Raw genomic sequence first — 18,651 nt, 5'->3', positions numbered from 1 at the left:
GCATTATGTGGGCAGACTAGGGTCCAGTATTTTGATCATATCTCCTCAACCATGGCTCCAAATAAAAAAGTAAAAATATGGGCAAAAACTTCAGCTCATTAGCTACGATTTTCATTTTAAAATCATTTTTCAATTCAGATTGGAACCTTGTGTAAAAAATTCATCAAAATAAGGTCCATTTATGGCAGCAAAAGTCTTCATGTGGTCTCCTTAGCCTAGACGTTCATTTAATTCCAAAGGACACCTCATGCCATATGAAAGCATGACATTGCTCCTTGACAAAGTTTTGTAATCATGCTTGCAATAATGCATTAAAATAAGTGTATCTTTGAAATCATGCCACCTAGTGTCCCACTAGGATTTGATTCTCTCCTAGTAGCTATTTAAAAAGAAATATAAGAAAAGTATAAAAAATACATAGAATATATATATATATTGGAGTTTACCCTAGATATAGGATCTAGCTAGGGTGTGAGATGATAATGAAATAGTAGAAATAAAGAATCAATGCTTTTTGCCCCAAGTTAAAGAGGCGGAGCTATTGATGCTTTTCCCATAGTATTTTCTGATAGTAAAGTAAGGATATGTTACCCTTGAGAAAAATAATAGGATGAGATAGAAGGCTTATTATTATACTTAAATATGCATATGTACACTATAGGAAATATAATTATGTATCTAAAAAAATACAAGATAGATCTTGTAGCATGCGTTCCCACTATGTACGTGTCACAGCACGACATCCACCCCCTCTAAACCTGCACATCCTTCGGTATGTGCCACATTGTCTCTTTGTAAGATTAGAGGTCTTGTACATCTTCCTTGTCTTCTTCTTCACTGGATGATTCCAGAGCTTCATGTTCACTTTGATCTTCACCTGTGTTTTTCTCTTCTTCCTCACCCATATCTTCTAGATCATTGTCTCCTCTTCTCTTAAACATTTTAATCCTTTTTCCTGCAATGGGAATCTTTACTTCTGTGCCATCTAGTTCAGACAAGCTGTAAGTAGCATTTTCATGCACATGATTTACAACATACGGTCCAAACCATCTTTTTGAGAACTTACGCATGACTGTGTGCTGGTTATCAAGGCTACTATCATACACTAAAACCCAGTCACCTTTGTCAATTGCTTTGCTCCTGAGTCGATGTCGCTTATCAAAATAGTCCTTTTTTTTCAACCTTGCATTTTTGAGTCGTTCTTTTGCAGCTTCAATGTCTCCAGGTCTTCTCTCTAGCTGCCTTATACGCAGTGCAAGGAGATCTTCCCTACTAAGCCCCTCTTGCCAAGGTAGTACATTCCATGTGGAATTTGTATCCTCAATCGGCATCACTGGCTTTTGACCATGCATTAGCTCCGCAGGCATGTAGCCAGTTACTGAGCTATGTGTTGTACGATCAGCCCATAAAGCATATGGTAACAATTTTGGCCACTCACCAACTCTTCCTTCGCAAGCCTTGGCCAAAGCTTTGATGATAGGAGGATGCCCTCTTTCACTCTTTCCATTGCCTTCAGGGTTGTAAGCTGTAGTAAGAGAAAGCTTGATCCCTAATCTAGAAAAGAACTCCCTTGCTTCTTCGGCATCCAGTTCACCTCGATCTGCAGTGATTTTTCCCACACAACCATAATGGCAAATCACCTCATCAAGAAGGAATTTGCACACAGCTTCTGTGGTCTTAGCTCTTAATGCTCTTCCTTCAACCTGGTTAGTTAGGTCCTCTCGTGCAAGAACCAAGTATCTCATCTGCCAGAGTCCTAAAGGCATCGTGACTAGATCCACAACCCATTTATAGTGCATGGCTAGTGGATATGTAGGGTGCAATCCATCACGATGTCGAACATTTGAATACATTTGACAAGTTACACATGACTCTACAAACTGAGATACATCTTTATACATACCCTTCCACCAGTATTTTTCTTTCAACTTGGAGAAGGTTGCCTACACACCCCTGTGTCCAGCCCATAGACTCTCATGAAACTCTTGCATGAGCTTTACTTGAGTCTCTTTTTTACATATAACCCGTTGTGGTGTAGCACCCTTTTGTTTAGGATGCTTCCACAAGTAACCATCCCTTAAAAAGTACCCATATGCTTTCCTGCGTATCCTCTTGAATTCTTGTTCAGACCAATCATCCTGTTTTGTTAGAGTACTCAAGTACCTTCCAGTAGAAAGCCAATCACCTTCATAAAGATCTTTCAAGAACAATTCAAGTGAATTAGTCATGCAGACATTGTTACCTTTGACATGAGAGATAGAATAGAATTTTGTGCCTACATCATCTCCCTCATCAATCATTTGTGACTCATCTTCATACCTTGCCCTTGATAGCATATCTGCCACTGTATTGTCTTTACCTGCAATGTGCTTAAACTCGGGATTTAAGGACTTAATGTAGGCAATCCACCGCAACATAGCAATGTCTGGTGTTGAGCAGCTTGTAATCATCCCAAGAAGTGGTATACAATCTATTTCTACAACCACACATGCACCAATTAGGTACTCTTTCCCACTTTTCAAGGCTGTAACCATACCCCATAACTCTCTCTTTATCTGTGGATAGTTTCTTTGGCGAGCACTTAGTACCTTTGCTCCAAATCTTACCACATATCTGTGTCCTTCTTTGTCATCTTGCCCTATTTCCCATCCAATCCCTGTAGGACTGGTATCTACTGTCACAATCACTGGCCTTTGACACTCATAGTCTACCTTTCTCAAAGTCGTTGCTGACTGGAGTAACTCCTTTAGCTTTTTCATGGATTTTATATGTGCTTCTGTCCATTTAAACTTTTGATTCTTTCTAAGCAGCTGATAAAGAGGATCAGCTACATGTGCATAATGTGGAATCCAAATAACATAGAAGACACATGCTCCCAGAAACCTTCTAACCTCAGTGATGCTAGTGCATGTTTCTTTCATTCTTTGGATGGCACCTACCTTTGATGGACAAGGTTTCCTACCATATGGCCCGCACATGTGCCACTCCAATAATTCATTCCTTGGATCCTTGTTGGTGGCTCTTCCTCTCTCTCTCTCTCTCTCTCTCTCTCTCTCTCTCTCTCTCTCTCTCCATTAAGGTTGGTTGAAGGTGTGTGTGAGCACAACTCCTTCCATATGCTCAAGGTGATTCTCTCCCATAAAGATGTCATTCTCAACAATAGAGCGTCAACTCTACTAGCTCTTTGTCGTGTCCTAGCCGCATAAAGCGCTAGGTGGTTCCCCTTCAATACCCCCTCACCATGAGACATCCAAGTAGTACCTTGGTGTAGAGGCCACCGGGTGCGCTTTGTGTGCTTCATTTTGGTGCCCCCACAGAGGAGGGCTACATAGACCTGCAGTTCACAAACAATGAAGGTGTGCAATTTTCAACATGGACGAGTGGCGTGAGGAGTTTGCAAATTGGAGGATAGAGGAGGAGGAGGCTCTAGAGGCCCTGAAAGCTTTCATCGAGATCTTGTTGCTTGGTTGTAGCGTCATCGACATTCAAGAAGTAAGTCCCTCTCCTTGCCTTGTTCGTGATCGTCTCCAACGAAGAAGAATGAGGAGAAGAGCTTGATTTACCTCTCTTCTTAATCTATGAATGCTCCAATAACCCCGGATGCACACACATTTGAAATTATCTACATCAATACACATGAAAGTACCGTAATGCACATTAAAGGAAGAGAGAGTACTACTAGACCTCTCTTTCCTAAAAAGGTAATTAAGAAAAGGAAGATCACATCCACACCTAAGTGGCCTAAAGCTACAGCACGTGATCAAGCGTGAAGGTGACATTTGGTCCCATCTCATTTAGTGGGGGTTACATGACAACTTTTGGCAAGAAAAAGGCCAGTGAGCAACCAGCTTCAACATCAAACCTACAACCACAAATTTCAGCCCTAAACCCTCATGAAGCAAAGAGACAGAGGCTTACTATAAGATTTCCGCTCGTATGTGTGTGCTCCCAGTGCACTTTGTGAATCCAGACGCCATGAGTCCTAAGCCAACGTCCTGTCCACGCGAAGATTTCTTTGGATATTGTCCAAAGTGCTTTGGTGATCGGGTGAAGAGCCTTCCCGCTTTACCTTTGTTGCTAATTTTCAAGAAGTTATCTCAATCTAAAGAGACTGTCCTTATTGATGATGTTTTTCACATTAATGGTGTAACTTTTGTTCGTCATGTTGATTATGGCAATAGCATCCAACTACTACTTGCAAAAAGGCCCAGCATAGTAAGAAGTGTTTCCATCACCCCCTACATCTTCACAGACGTGTCAAGAAGAGTAGAAGTGATCCGAGGTGCAGAACTCCTGTGGGGATGATCAAGCTCATTTGTCCAAAGATGGTGCAACTAAGCTAGTCTATTTGTGTGTGTAAGTATGGATGCCAATAATGACAATAATGATCCACGGATGTTTCCTTTCCATTTTGTGCGTCATATGCATGTAAACATATGTATTGATAGGAAATTATTCTATCAGCAAAGAATAGCCTTGTTGTTTGGAGCTGAAAGACTTGGGTAAATCTTGCGCTCTCCTCACCCTGTCATTACACCCTTAGTATATTATTACCACTCCTTTGATGTGTCAATATTCATCCTATTTTTAGCTAGCTATGCTAAAGCTCCAAATTGTACTTATCATACTCTACTTTCAATAAATTGGAGCTGTTTGTGTAATTGTGTACTCTCTCAGTTACATTATGGCCTTCCCTAATTTTTATGGTAAGCCTGGGGAGGTTGCTTCAGACTTTTTGGATAATTTGGAAATGGCATTTTTAGTGTCACGAAGGGATGATGAGGCCACAAAGCTAAGGGCCTTTCCACTAGTCTTAGGAGAAGGTGCTAAAGTATGGTATCAAACTTTGGCACCCGAAGAAAGAAGAGACTGGGAAGCCTTAAAAACGGCCTTCATCGAAGAATTTCGCCATCATGAGCCTCCAGAGGAGATATGGAGAAAATTCTTAGAGCTACACCAAACATCACCCAATCACTATAGAAGCTATGAAGGGAAGTTTTCCAACCTGTGGGAGAAGTGGTGTGCATCACTAGGCGAAGAGGAAAGGGTGCCAAAGTGCCTAAAGAAGGACTGTTTCCTAGCAGGGCTTTACCCCATCCTTCGAGAAAAGGTTAAAGGTAAATTCCCAGACACCTTTGAGAAAGCTATGAATTATGCAAAGGGAGAAGGATAGGAAATTAAAGTTCCAAGCTCAGCTACAAGGAGGAATGGAGCCTCCACCGCTAGCTCAACCTACGGCAAGGGTAGTAGCAGGGACAGGAGCAACAGACCAAGAGTCCTCTCAACAAGAGCTGCTTCAACAAATCACCAATCAGCTAGAGAGCCTGTCCATCAATTTGTTTCAAGGTGTAAGGGCTCCCCAACCAGGAAATGAACGAAATAGACAAGAAGGACAAAGACAAAGCCATGAGTATGTTTGCTACAACTGTGGAGAGGTAGGTCAGGACATGTATTATTGCCCTCACCCCCGACGCTATCAAGGAAATGGTAATCAAAGACGACTGCCCGCCAACAAGTCACCCCTCCTCGAGCAAGGCCGCCAAATTGACAAAATGCACATGTGGCTCCACCAATTCAAATATTGAGACTCCCTCATCCACCACTACAAGCACTAGCAGAGATCCCTCCACTACCATCAGATGGCGAGGATAGGGTTGTCTCTGTCATAAGTCTTGACTATGGTAAGGATAAAGGGAAAGCAAAAATGGAGGAAGCTGTTTCCATGCCAATAAAGAGAGTTAGGAGACAAAGAACTGATGAAATGGAAGCTTCAAAGCCGGATAAATGGAATGAGGGTTCCTCCCAAGTGATAGGAGACAAGAAAAAGAAGAGTAGGTCAAGGAGGTACATAGGAGTAGAAGACTTTCCACTTGGGGTGGGATCCATACCCTATGAACTCATAGTAGATGTGAGTAAGCAAGGACCAAAGATCTCATGGCAGCAACTCCTCCACCTTTCCCCAAAGATGTGTAGAACCTGGTCTAAGATGGTTAGCACTAGGAGGGCTATAGCAAATTCAGTTGGTTCCATTAGTGCAAGAGGCATGAAGGATATTGTGCCAGGCATTGATGCAAAGATTAAGAGTCAACGAGTCTCCAATGTGTATGTGGATGGTGGAGCTGAGATTTGTGTTATGACAGAGAAATTGATGCACAGGTTAGGTTTGGAAGTAAACGAGCAGACTTCCTTACAAGCTAAGATGACAAATAATGTAAGGCTGGCTTGTGTGGGAAAGGTTAATGGAGTGAAGGTTTCAACTTTTGGTGTGGCAGTCTCAATTGATGCTTATGTGATCCCAACTAAGGGGGAGGGCTACCCATTAATTCTTGGAAGACCTTGGCTTATGGCTATGAAGGCCATGCAGGATTGGGAGACAGGTTCCCTGAGTTATGCCCGAGTCATAAGGCCGGTGGCAAGCAACAAAAAATTGTGTATGACATGAAGCAGGGTAGACAACAAGACCTGGATATGGAAACTTTGGTGGACGAATGGAGCACAAGCAACTACTCTTTGTCTGAGGGTGATTCATCTGAGGAGGATGCTAGTTCTTTCGAAGTAATGGGTATAGTACTACAAGACCCTGAAGGAGAGGGTAGTCAAGACTCTCTAAACAAGGAGGAAGTCACATGCCTAGAAGAGATGTTAGCTAAAGACCTACCAGAAGAAGAAAAACGACCCTATTTGCAGGTACTAAAGAAGCATGCTAGTCTCTTCATAACTGATTATGAACGCATTAAGGGAGTAATAATGACTCAACACCATATCCAATTGAAAGAAGGTGCCAAGCCAGTGGTGAAAAGGCTTAGGAGGTTAGGGCTAGTGCAACAAGATGCACTCTTAAAGGAAGTGAAAAGATTACTCAATGCAGGATTTATCTACCCAGTGGAAGATTCCGAGTGGGTGTCCCCGGTTGTGATAACACCAAAGAAAAATGGGAAGTGGAGGGTGTGTGTTGATTACAAGCCTCTAAATGCAGCCACAAAAAAGGACCATTTTCCTTTGCCTTTCCAAGATGAGATACTAAATGAAGTGGCTGGTCATGAAAGGTAATCAGTGTGTGACGGGTACTCAGGCTACTTCCAGATTCTGAGAATTGTAGATAAGATCAAAGGAAGACTACCTTCATAATGTCCTGGGGGTGTTCCAGATCAGAATTGCAGATGAAGATCAAAGGAAGACTACCTTCATAATGCTGTTAGCGTGCAAACAAGAAGGAAAATGAGAACCCCTATAGCCTTGCACACACCACTCCGTCGGAAAGAAACACCACAAAGCTGCAAAAAACACCTATGTCGAACACCTGTAGAGTCGGGCGGAAAACAGTCCTAGCCCAAAACATGATTAAAATTGATGAAAACCAAGACCATAAAGATGAATCTCGTGTCATATAGACCTCCATAGAGTATCCATACGCTTAATTCCGACACCAGACGAGAGAGTTACAAGCTTTCGAAGATGGGGTCTCTCTCAAAAGCTACAAAAAAGCTAGTCTCTGTTAGGGAAAAAGGGTGTGCAGGAAATTGCAGATATTAAAAGGGGATTTTTTTTGGCTCTTATCCCAAGGGATTTTCTCTCTCTTCTTAGCCGACATGGTTCTCTCCTTGGGCACCTTTAAATTGGTCCAATTTTGGCCTTTTTTGGGTCAATAATGAGATGTCGGCCACTTTTTGACCAAGGCAAGTGGGGAAAGGGGATGTCCAGTGGACCAAAAAAGTGTCCAAGCACTTGGGCATCTGGTGTGGACTGAAAATGGCACCCCCTCTCTCCCCCAAAGACCATGAGCCCTCACAAGCAAGGCCAAGAAGCTCCATTAGCTCCTTTGATACACCCTTAGGGGGTACCCACTCCCCCCCTTATACCCTCCAATTTCCGCTTTCTCCCCCCCATGTGGGATTACTCCATTGCCACTTGGCACCATCCTCCCACCTTCCCAACTTCTCAAAAATTTACAGCTTCTCGCAAAGCATGAGGGGACTTCTCGAACAATTTTCCCCGAGGCATACCTTACTACTCCGGTCACTAAATGACGCACCGTAACACACGGCTCGAAGCCCATCACCTCGGCTATCTCCAAAAATATAAAACTTCAGCATTTCTAAACTTAGACCCCCAAGTTGTCCTAGTTTCCCTTCTTGCATGCACCCGCAATCACCTTCTAAGTTGAGACTGCCCGCTTCGGATACTCATAATTCATGACGTACAAGTCCGATTCACAAGCTGTTAAGCACGACTGAAAACCCTTATTAAAAACCATATTTTGGAGTCTCGAACAACCCAAAACATCAGCCAATAGCTTGACCAAAACCAAGCCTTTGTACAGGGTTTTTTACACGGACACTTTCAAAGCTGGAAGAACTATGTGCATATATATACATGGGGGTGGTCAGCAAGTTTTTTTGGCATAATTTATGGACTTTTTACTCATCCAGAAAATTCCTGACATAACTTGTCAACCCCCCCTAGCTTGCTTGATCATTCATGACAAGCAGAGGTCCCCAGGGTGAACAATTGCTGCAGCTCATCCCAGAAGCCTCATCCACCTTTTGTAGCGCATTCACACTCTTTGTTTCCATTGATAGCATCTTATCTGTCACAATAGTCATCAACCGTGCTAAATACTTCTTAAGTCTATAACCATTAACACGGTAGCTATGTAGTGTACCATCTAAATTAGCCAGCTGATTTGGTCCCTTTTTCATCATTGCCATCTATGGGGCATCTCCATGTAAGCGATGGGAGTTTTATGTTCAAGAAACACGGTCATGACATCCATGAATCTATCCCCTTACTCCCCCCTTCGAATTTGCAAAACAATCTTGAAAGAAGACAAACTTGAAATGAAGAATGCATATGCTCTCTATATTTAGTTTTTCTTGGTGTGTCTATGAGTGGTACACACAAGACTTCAAAATGAACCAACTTGCAATCTTGGACAATTAATCAAAAACTTCCTTTGAGTGCTTATTCAAGAGTGTGGCCTTTCTATGCATGGTAGTGTAAAAAGATTACGAAGCTCCTAAGAGTGGACATGCTAGTGTATCGTAGAATATTCATATAATAGTGTATGAATGAATAACAGTTCTTCTTTAAGACGGGATCTAGGCATACCTTTACTACCGTGGAGAGGATTAATTATGTTGCTTGAAGAGGCTTATGGTTTCAAAGTGTAGTGTGTATATGGTAGGGTCTTCTCCTTGCTTTGGAGAAGTAACGGCAAAGTGTATTGATGTAGTTGGTTCTTTTTGGCTTCCCTTTGCTTGAAGACCACCGATTTGGCTATGGGAATAGAGAGAGGTTAAGAAAATTCAAGCTATGAAAATCTTGTAGATTAAGAGAGAGAAGGTGAAGATGTAATGGTAATTTGAATTATGGTTATGGCTTCTCTTGAGGAGAGAGGGATGTGTAGGTGTGTGTGTGAAGGAGGATTATCATTGGCTTTTCATGGCTCACCATCAAGGTTTCACTTTCGAAAATGTGAGAGAAGTGAAGTGAAGTGAAGTGAACCGAAGTGAAGCGAAGTGTTTAATGAGTAGGGAAGGCCTCCTTTTAAGCTTAATTTGATAAGTCCCTTAACTTATCGTGATAAGCTACTTTTGCATATCTTGATATGCTTTCTTCCTTTTCAAAGATTCTCCAACAAGCTACTAATGCAAGAAGCTAATTTCACAACAAGTGGCTTATACAAGATACTACTTTTCCTATAAGTGTCTTATGCAAGAAGCTACTTTCTCGACAAGTGGCTTATGCAAGAAGCTACTTTTCCTATAAGTGGCTTATGCAAGAAGCTACTTTCCAACAAGTGGCTTATGCAAGAAGCTACTTTTCAACAAGTGGCTTATGCATGAAGCTACTTTTTCAACAAGTGGCTACTTTTTCAATTCAACAAGCTATTTTCAACAAGTGGCTACTTTTTCACCTTACCCTTATTCTTTCTTTGTTTTCTTATGCAAATTTTTTTATTTTTTTTCTTGAGATAAAACTAATATCCCATTCATTGGTTATATCCACATTCCCATGGTGAAAACCGAAAGTGTCTCGTGGTAGTTAGGGTGCTTGACTATAATCCAATTTTTTACTCGATCGTATTCAAAAAGTTGACGGCTTATATATGTCATCAAGAGTAAGGGCTAAGAGGAGGAATTTACAATAATAATCATTTCAAAAAAAAAACAAACTATTTCTAATCAGCATGAAAACATATCATGAAACAAATCCATGGAATAATCACCATCTCAACAATGAACGATTAGTGGGAACGACTCCTAATCATCACATAAAAATATAAATCTCAATAACAAACGATCATAAGAACTAATGATGAGTAAAAAACATAGGTTTTTTATATTTTAGCTCAAAATAAATTGTTAAACTATATCTCTTTGATAATCATTAAACTTATAACTCTTTAACATCTATATGTAAAGAATTGGTATAAATCAATAAATTATAACGATTTGACTTGAGCTATCAATGATATCAAATCATTAAGATAATAACTCTTTGATTTTTTCAATCAAAAGAGAAAATAAATCATTAAAAAAACTCATTGATAAATCATCAAAATATAACTTTATGATAAATCATCAAAATATAACTCTTTGATAAATCATCAAAAACATAATCCATTGACATTCACAAAGAAAACAAATAATGTGAATTATCAAAGTATAAGTATCAATATTGACTAAAGAATATAAAATAAATCATCAAAATCATAAATATGTGAGATGTAACTACATAAATCATTGACACATAACACTTTCATATTCATACAAAAAGAATAAAAAGAATTATCCAAACATAATTCTCTAAGATAGATATATGAATACAACACAGATTATCAAGATTGTATAACTTTCAATAGTTTCAATAATATATATATATATAGACTTGATCTTTATCATAAATCATACACAATCGAAACAAAGAGTAAAATAAAAATATTTCAAGTGATATGACTTTGATGTAGCTCGATATACATGCATCAAAATATATGTGATATATTATAAAGAGTAAGTATAGAGATCAATCAATTTATCTACTTCTTTGAAGATATAAATTGAATTAAAGACGATGTAAATTTAACCTGCTTAACTTTTAATCTATTTCTTTTACATAAACATAATATCATATGATATATAAAAAAGTAAATTCAAGAATTATGCAGCAAGAAAAATTGAAGATATTGTAATTTCAATATGATTTACTTTCACTCTTTTTTTTTTTAATACAAATTGAATTGCATATAATCCATGATAAAAAAATCCAAGAATCATGCAATAAAAAACTCAACACGTATCAATATATAAATCTAATTGAATACAACATAATTAAGTCTTGATCTAAATTCTTTTATGCAAATCAAATTGAACATGATGCATGAAAGGTAAATCAAAGATTCATAACAAGAAGCTTAACACAAATAGATTCAAAAATATAAAAGCCTCTACCTTTTGATGATTTCAATTGAAAACGTGTTGAAAATAAGTATCAATTCCTTGTAAGTTACTTCTGGTCGAGAATTTAACAAATCGATCATGACTTGCAACTTTGAAATGCCCCAAAATCTTAAGAATGACTCTTCGACACTTAGATCCGAGTTTCAAGAAAAAAGTTATGATGATTTTATGGCTTGCTGAATTGTAGATTTTTGTTGTGCAAAGCTGCGCGAGGCAAAAAAGGCTCTTTTTTTGTGAAGAAAAAGCAACCATGCTCTAATACTATGTTGAGACCAAAAAAGAGAAGAACAGAGAGATGATACGCAGAGAGTGCAACCCCAAAGTGTGTAGAATATGCACACAAGATGGTATATATATAGAGGGGACCCAAGGCTATATTTAGAGTAGCTTCACATATAATCTCAATAGATTATACTGAGTTATGTAATGAAACAATGCTATGAAATAAAAAATCACAATAAGAAACGATTAATACAAATGATTTGTAATCACCATGAAAATACATCATGAAATCATGGAACAACTCTATGAAAGAATATTCATTTCAATAACAACAGTCAATAGAAAAGATTGATAATAATTGTGAAAACATGTCATGGCTCATGGACCAACTCATTGAAATAATAATCATCTCAGTAACAAAAAATCATGAAAACACATCATGGTATTATGAAACAACTCCATGAAATAATAACCAGCTCACTAACAAACAATCATGAAAGCACATCATGGTATTATAGAACAATTTTATCAAAGAATAATTATGTCGATAGCAAACAATCAATATGAATGACTTCTAATCATACAAATGTATCACCACATCATGGAACAACTCCTTGGATGAATAATTATCTCAATGAGAAATGATTAGTACAAAATATTTGTAATCATATAAAAGGAATCATGATATCATGGAACAACTCCATAATGAACGATCAGTACGAATGACTTATAATCATAAAAATGCATCATGACATCATGAAAAAACTCTATGAAACAATAATCATCTCAATAATAAAATGATCAATACGAATGATTTATGATCTTCATGAAAACATATCATGGGATCGTGGAATAACTCCATGGAAGAATAACCATCTCAGTTAATCAATAATCAGTAAAAACAATTTCTAATAATGAAAATATTTTATGATAGATCATGGAAAAATTGCATTGAAGAATAATCATCTCAATAACAAACAATTAGTACGAACAAATTCACAATCATCATGGAAATGTATCATGACATCATGGAACAACTCCATGGAAGAACGATTTGAAATCATCATGAAAATGCAACATGGAGCGTTGAACAACTCTATAAAAAAATAACCATCTCAATAAAATTAACAATCAATACGAACAAATTTTAATCATCATATAAATGCATCGTGGCATCATGGAACAACTCCATGAAATAATAACTACCTCAATAATGAACGATTAGTATAACCATCATGGAAACACATCATGGTTTCATGTCAATAATGAATGATTAGTACAAATGACTTCTAATCATCATAAAAATACATCATGGTTTCATCAAATAACTCCATAGAATAATAATCATCATCTCAATAATAAATTATTATAAACAAATTGTAATCATAAAAATGCATCATGCCATCATGGAACCACTCCTTGGAAAAATAATCATCTCAATGAGAAACAACCAGTACAAAAGATTTCTAATTACCATGAAAGTGTATCATGGCATCATGAAACAACTCTATAAATGAATAATCATCTAAGTAACAAACGATCAGTACCAACGACTTCTAATCATGAAAATGTATCATAGATTCATGGAACATCTCCATAATGACAATAATAATAATAAAGGATTACAAGAACTCACTATGAGTAAAAACCACAAGTCTTTGATGTTTGTAGTTAAAAATAGATTGTTAAAATGTATCTCTTTGATAAAATAATCAAAATTGTAACTCTTCAATATCCGTATACAAAGAATTGACATGAAGCAATAAATCATAATGATCTGATATAGCTATTGTCATAAAATATAATATCTAACTTTACCAAATGATTTTCTCGTATTAAACTGATCATTTAATGTGGGAGAATAAATGGGAACAAGAGTTAGAATAGAGACATGTGCTTCTAGACCTATCTCAACACGGGACCAAAAGGAGAGATGGTTACATCTCAATAGGGGTCTAAAAGGAGATGTCCTGTCAAAGAGAAATGTTCAATAAGTGCTTCTAAACTTATCTCAGCAAGAGACCAAGAGGAGAGATGGTTACATCTCAATAAGGGTCCAAAATGAGGTAGTCTATCAAAGAGCAATGTGCATCTAATTGAGAAGACCTTAGTGTTAGCTTCATTAAACACCTCCAATGGTTAGTGTTAAAAGTCATTTGCTCAAGCTAGGGCTCAGCTTGAGGTGGGAACCCGACCTAAGCTTGAGGTGTTTGTCGTGCTTGATGACTAAGGTTCTTGAGGTGCTTGTCGTGCTTGATGACTAAGCTACTTGAGGTGCTCGTCATACTTAATGGGGGGTAAGGTGATTGAGTCAAAAATAGACCCTACAAACTTAATCAAGAAGGTGCTTGAGAAGCTTTCCATACATGGGGGGTAAGGTGCTTGGATCAAAAAGAGACCCTACAAACTTAATGAGGAAGGTTCTTGAGAAGCTTCCCATACATGGGGGGGTAAGGTGCTTGAGTCAAAAAGAGACCCTACAAACTTAATGAGAAAGGTGCTTGAGAAGCTTCCTATGCATGAAATTCCCAAAGTTAGGGGAATATTTGACTTAACTTTCCACTCACCCAAAGGACACTCCTTTTTCAAAGGGCACATGAGACACATGTCAGACTCTCCCTATGCTTAACCACATGGTGTGCTTGAATGCTATTGGTTGGGCTAAAGAGGGGTCAAATGAGCTTCTAGTTCCATCCAACAAATATCTAGATATTTTCAAGCTCTCTCTCTCTCTCTCTCTCTCTCTCTCTCTCTCTCTTTCTAATGGGTAAGGAGGACTCTTGTCAAAACACTACCCATGTACTTGAATGCATGCAGCATGTTATTGGCTAGAGGGAGAGGGGTCCAATGAGCTTGCAGCATGTGGAAAAGTTACAACTCATCGCAAGCAAGCAAGGGGGTGCTAGACAGATATACACCACACACACACTCGTTTTGTGGATTGATTCTCACTTGGTGAAAGTTGAGGAACTCCACCTCCTTCTCCAAGCTTGTGAGAAGTGAGAGCCTACACCAACACTCTTGCCTATGGAATGAAAATCCAACAAAGAGCCATGCTTCAATGATTAATCTTACCATCTTCTCCATCTTCATTACTATGCTATTATGTATGCTATCAAGAAGAGTGATGATAAGTGAGGAACTATTTCTTTCTCCTATGGAATATTTCTTCTTCCTCTTCCCTATCCTTATTCCCCACTATCTCTCTCCACCTTTAAAGGTGTTTGAGGCCTTGGGACTGAGGCTTGGGATAGTTAATGCTTTCTACAAAGTTTATGTTATGCTTGTGATGCATGAAGCTTTCCATATTCATTGCACTACCAAGGTCACAAGTAACACAAAGATTGTAAAGACTCTCTTGATGGGAGAAACTATAATACAAATGCCTATTGGAGGGGGGACCGGCTCCGTATGAATTTGTTCCTCAATTGTTGTCATGTTCTCTAAACTCTCTCTCTTGTAAAAAGTATTGTTTATGCCAAGTTAACTAAGTACCATGTTTATGTTGCTACCATCAATTAAGTTCACCCACTATGCTCACAAAAGTGCTTTATCTAATATCCTAATTCCGCTACTCTCAAAGTTCATAGGCCATTTCCATTACATTGGTATTAGAGCATTTGGTTTCTCTTTTCTTGCTTAAGAAGACAGGTCCTTAAGTAGCCTATTAATGGTTGATTTTCTTAATTATATTAGGGTAAGTGGGACTGGGATCTATTATCGATTTTGTTGAACCCACTATATGGGATATGGTGCACACCTCGGGAAATTTGGTCTTAATAATGGAGTCTTTTTAGACTTGCCTATGGATTTACCATTATTGATCCATGAGAAGTCTGAAAGGATCTATCCCTCGACAACTTTGCTATGTTAGACTCACTCCACTACTCTCTATAATTAACCAATTCGAGCCGTGGGTGTAGATACTTAAGTGACTATTTTCAAAGGCTAAGAGGAGTGGCAACTAAGGTTTTGAATTGCCAAAGCATACACTAAGTAAACACATAAGTTCAACTAACATGGTTGACAATAACCAAGAGAGTAGAATGAACATTGATAACTTTGATTTTGCACATGAAGGTGCTAATGATGATGCCCCCATGTTTGTTAATTATATTGTCACTAGGTTGCAATAAGCTATGGGAAACCCCGCTTTGCAAGCCGAAGTTACTCAACAACTTTGTGCTTATGGGATTTCCTTTTCTCTCCAAGAGGAGAGAGAGCTTAGGAGGACTCTTAATGAGATCCCCAAAAGAAGACTCTCTCCCATACGAGAGGAGGAATCCAAAGAACAAGAAAGTAATGAATCCCTAAGTTTCTCTGAAGATGTGGCTCCACGAAGATGGCGGACTAAACGATCGCCAATTTTCCCAAAGAGGAAACGGGCCATAGTCCTTCTCCTCATCACTCCAAAAGGGAAGAGAGGAAACAAAGGAAGAAAAGGGCAAGAAAGAGGTCACCCTCTTCTCTTTCTTCTTCACCTTCCTCCTCTTCTAACAAAAGCAATAGTTATTCTCCTAGAGAATACAAGAGGGGAAGACATCACAAATCTTACCGTGCATGGCGAAGATCACAAAAGCTAAAGAAGTTTAAAGAGGGAGGAAAGAGTATCTCTTTTCTCACCTATGATGGAACCTTTGGTGCTACTAACAAAGTATTGGCCTTCATCCAAAAGTTTGATGCGGCCTTTGGAGACGAGGGCTTCATGGAGTCCTCCAAGCTACGCCATGTAGCTATGCACTTCCAAAAATTGGCTCGTAAATGGTGGGCTAGCCTTCGTGGAAACGGCGAAGCCCCAAAGACATGGAGCACTCTACGAGTCACCATCATGAAGAAATTCCTTGCAAGTGATGCAAAGGACAAAGTGCTTACCAAGTCTCTCATGAGTCTATCCACAAATATGTGGACAAGTTTTGGGGTTTACATCTCAAGGCTACTATCTTTCAAAAGATAGACTTTGCCAAGCAAAAGCAACAATTTTGTGTGGGATTACCCAAAGAGATGGCCGAGTATGTCAACTCTCAACGGCCTAGTTCTATCACCAAAGTAATCCACCACACCATGGTTGCTTCGTACATCAATTTCCAATAAGGGGCTAGACGGATTGTCAAGCCCATGGAAAATAAACACAAAGTGATGCCAAGGGGAAAACCAATGCCCAAAATTCTTACCAAGGCTATTCCAACAACAACAACAATCGATCCAAGAAGAAGGGATTTTACAAAGGGAAATATAAACTCTCTCCTAAAGAGCTGGAAGCTTTTTGGAAGCACCACACATGTTGAAGTGTGGGGAGAAAGGCCATGGATATCGTCCTTGACCCAAGAGAATTTCCCGCAATGAGACTCCTAGAGCCTCTATGTTTGAAGCTCCAAAGGAGGATGCTCATTGCCCATGATTTCTCCTTACCTATGCTTGGGGAAAGATGCAAGAGCATGATGAATTTATTTTGTTTGACCCTAGTTCAACTCACAACTTCATATCCACGGAGTTGAACACTAAGCTAGGCATACAAGTCCACAAGATAGGAGATGCATTGAAAGCCAATGGAGCTATCGAGGGCCAAGACGTTGTTGGGAAACAAGCAAACTTAAACACCTCTATAGTGATGTCACCCAAGAGCGTTGAAATAGAACTAAAATACACCAAAAGCCTCGCAAAATCCTTTTGAAACACCACAAGTCCAATAGGAGTAGACCCTTGGGAATTTACTAGCCGTCGCCCACCCAAGAGACTATGTCACATAGGAGCAAAACCCTGCCAAAGCATGGATTTACAGCACACGCCGACCAATGCATATGAATACAAGAGCCTCTCCTTTCACAATCAAACATCACAAACCCACAAATTCAACATCAATTCCACAATTCATAGATACATGCCCTCCGAATCTGTCTACACACAATTTGCCACTAGGCTGCCATAGCCATAACCCTGCAGAGAACTAGTCGTAACCTGATGAGCACAACTCCAATTGGGGCTCTTTAAAGCTTGAGAGAAAGCTTGAAAAATAACTGGCGAGAAATCTGAAGATGACTAGAATTGATTCCATATGCCCCCATGAGAAAAATTGACGTGAACAGGGAGCTGTCCCAGCACGAGTACACGTAGAGAAGGCTAGTCGCGGCAAAACACTGCATCCAAGAGAACCAAGGAGACAGAACGAGCTAAAACCTGCAAATTTCTGATGTTTGGCTGAACTTTTTTTAGTTTTTACGTGAGTTTAAGTTATATACAAGGCTCACTTCAAAAAACTCACTCACGGGCACTTATAGTAGCCTGACAGCTGTCACTAGACTAGCGACTTGCAGTGCATGTACATGTGCTTGCTAAAGCAAGCTAAAAAACCCACAAAAAGAAATCCCACACGCCCTTTTGACATCGGGCGTCATGTCCATATGTACAAATTTTCAAAAAACGGGGTGTCAGAAATGCGCCCAACATAGTTTGCCACACCCCAACCTGCTAGATCATTCATGATCAGCAGCACAAAAGAGATCCTGTAAACCACATGAGGGAGTCTTCACCTCATCTTCATCATTAACCACATGATCATAAAATTCTTCAAAAGAAGGCTCATCCTCAATCACAGTCAGCAACCTTGCAATATACTTCTTCAACCTGTAGCCATTCACACGTGCTTTATGCGGGGTACCATCCAAGTCAGCAAGCTGATATGTGCCATTCGGAAACCTGTTTAAGACCAAGAAAGGACCTTGCCACTTGATTTGAAATTTCTTTTGAAAAGTGCTATCAAGCTTACTATTGTAACGAAGCACCATGTCACCCTTCTTGATGTCCTTGTTCTTTACCTTCTCATTTGCCTTTGCTTGATTCTTCTTCAAGACATGCTCATAATGCTCAAAAGCTAACACCCTATCCAACTGTACACATTGCAAATATAAAATTCTTTCCTTGAATGCATCCTTGGGATCTTCTTCAAGCTTTAGCATCATCTTCAAGGATGGTA

Source organism: Adiantum capillus-veneris, chromosome 3 (genome assembly GCF_014529385.1).
Source record: "Adiantum capillus-veneris isolate H3 chromosome 3, ASM1452938v2, whole genome shotgun sequence".
Taxonomy (NCBI): domain Eukaryota; kingdom Viridiplantae; phylum Streptophyta; class Polypodiopsida; order Polypodiales; family Pteridaceae; genus Adiantum; species Adiantum capillus-veneris.
The sequence above is the reverse complement of the archived record's forward strand: the minus strand, read 5'-3'. Positions refer to the sequence as shown.